A 2,747-nucleotide genomic window follows, 5' to 3' on the forward strand; every position below is an offset into this window, starting at 1 on the left:
TCCTACCTTACCACTTCATGGTTTTTGGAGAAGGTGGACCACTGGTTTGACCTCATGTCATCACGCAATGCTGTTACTGCCCTAAGTCATTTTAAGATGGAGGAGTATAATAAGGCCATCAGCTTCCTCCGCGACTCCATTCATCTGTTTCGGGGCCTGAAGATCGGTCCCAAGGGCAGCTGGAAACCAGTTCAGACAGGACTGGTGATGGCCACAACCACAATCCTGGAGGTCCAACATGACATGTTGAGTAAAGGGCACAAATTTGTGCTCACAAGCCGCTTCACCCAGGATTGCCTGGAAAACACGTTTTCATCCATTCGTGTGAGGAACTCTGTCCCAACACCTGTAGAGTTCCAATATGCACTGCGCGCTGTCACCGTGGGCCAGTTCCTATCACCAGTACATACTGGCAGTTATCTGGAGGATGGTTCGGACCACTTGGCCGACTTCCTGGACACGCAGAATAGCAGCTGCTGTCCTCCTGATGTTCTAAGAGTGGAGCAGCTGGTGGACCTGACAACACCACCTGACATCACCAAAACAGAGTCCTGTGTGCTATACCACCTGGCTGGATACATTGTGAAAAGAGTCATCAGCTTCTCACTTTGTGACAAATGTCAGTGTACACTAGTACAAAATGTCATCAGTGGTGAAAATGAAAGCGCTGTTCTGCTGGAATTGAAAGAATTTAAAAGGGGTGCACTTTACCGTCCATCTGAGGAAGTTTTTACTCTCATTCAGAACGTGGAGCAGCTGTTCCGAGTGACTCCCTCATGGAGTCTTCAAATGCAGTGGCACAACTGGAACAGGAGGCCATGTTACTGGACAGCAACCTTCCCTCATGCCATGACCTGAAGAAAAAAATCATCTCCACATACATCAGGCTGAGGTTAAGGATTGCATCAAAGTGGATCAGGGCTGAGAGGAAGGAAAAATATAAAGGTTATCTTGGCAGCAAGAGTCAGAGTAAGAAAGCAAAGAAGACCAAACAGATTTCTTCACCGAAGGTCATAACAACTAGGCAACTGCCAAGTACCTTACTCGTTGCCATGGATGTAATTGGCATGTCCATTCCCAGTCCACCATCAGCAGCCTCCAACCTCCTATTCTTTCAGCAGTCATCACCTGCAGCCGTTGCCAGTACCAGTCACCAGCAGCAGCAGCCTCCACTTATTTCAACAGCTGCCGCCAGCTGTCACTCCGACAAGCAGCAGCAGCAGCAACCAGCACCAACTGCTAGCAGCAGACATAATTAGCCACCATCGCCAGCTGCCGTTCACCTCCAACAGGAGCCGCTGTCACCATCGTCAGCTACCACCACCACAGCAGCCTTTGTTAACATGAGGCTGAAAAAAAGTGTTTATTTTGTTAAAAAAATTCTTGTTTTAATTTTTTTTTTTTATATTTTGAATGCATGACCATGTTTTAGGCTCATTCTATATTCACTGCTGTAGAGTAGGCTGTCTAGTAGTCTACTGTTTGTTATAAGACTACTAATAATTTTAAAGAACAATCATTAAACTATTGGATATTACAATAAAAAGTTTCCTCACAGTAAATGAGTAACGTTATCTGAGACGGGCTCTGATACAAATTATGTACAGCCAACAGGTCACATAAATAATGAAAAGTTAGTAACGTTATATCCCAAAAATTCAACCAAATCAAAGTTGCTATAAAGGTGGTAGCGATTCATTACCGAACTGTTACTGTCACAGCTGACGAAGTCAAGCTAGCTAACTTGCTAGCAGGAAGTGCTTGAAAATTGGTTGAAACAACCAACATAAAATATAAATAAACTACGCTACAAACTACAAATGAAGACCAGTATAAGCATCACAAAGAGCATGTGATACATAACGTTAGGCAGTTGACAATTCAAAAGAGATATTTCAGAAACGTTACCTCTGGAACAAGTCGACCTGCAGCATTCACCACTCAAACTCAGTCAACATCACGTCACATAATGAAAAGTTAAATCCTAAAAAAATAAAAAAATAAAATCAAAGTTGCTATAAAGGTGGTATAAAGGTGGTAGCGATTCATTACCGAACTCTTAACTGTTACTGTCACAGCTGACGAAGTTGCGCTAGCTAACTAGTTAGCATGCAGTGCTTGAAAATTGGTTGAAACAACCAAGATAAAATATAAATAATTACGCTGTGCATATACAAATAAAGACCAGTATAAGCATCGCAAAGGGCCTCTGATACAATTTAGACAGTTGACAATTCAAAAGAGGTCGATATTTCAGCAACTTTACCTCTGGAACAACTCGACGCGGAGCAATGTAAGTGAATGGGGTCCAACGGCCAAATGACAGTGTTTAGAACTATTCCGATCTTCAAATCCCGGAAGTAGGCGGTTACGAGCGCCGCCATTGATTACAACGAAGGTCTATGGAAGTGTCGCAACTCTTTTCTCTATATGGCTCTGGCTTACTGAAGGCGGAGCGGTTTGACCAATCAGATGAAAGGGGCGTTTCAGCGCCGCCCACGTGTGCAAATGAAACATCGAACCCATAAACCGATTTGTAAATCACAAACGAAAAATGAAAAATCGAGCCAAATTCGAATTTTTCGTTTTTTAAACTAAACTAAAAAACGAATAAACGAGCTGGTTTTCATTTCTCATTATTCCATTCCAAACAGGAAATGAAATGATCAAAAAGTACACGGACCTTAAACCTACTGAAAAGAGCTTGTGACTAAATCTCATAACTCCATTGGATCCTCAAAGGCCCT

General features: G+C 42.8%; 1 long non-coding RNA gene across 1 annotated transcript; it reads right to left on the reverse strand.

The window, feature by feature from the left end:
* Window positions 1-768: 768 nt before the first annotated feature.
* LOC309487185 lies at window positions 769-2,410 on the reverse strand. The gene is made up of 3 exons (XR_014201791.1): window positions 2,267-2,410; window positions 1,909-1,984; window positions 769-1,349 (listed from the first exon to the last, which is right to left on the reverse strand). It is a non-coding gene; the product is annotated as an uncharacterized lncRNA (long non-coding RNA).
* Window positions 2,411-2,747: the final 337 nt, after the last annotated feature.

Source organism: Leuciscus leuciscus (assembly GCF_965113295.1).
Source record: "Leuciscus leuciscus genome assembly, chromosome: 22".
NCBI classification, from domain to species: Eukaryota; Metazoa; Chordata; class Actinopteri; order Cypriniformes; family Leuciscidae; genus Leuciscus; species Leuciscus leuciscus.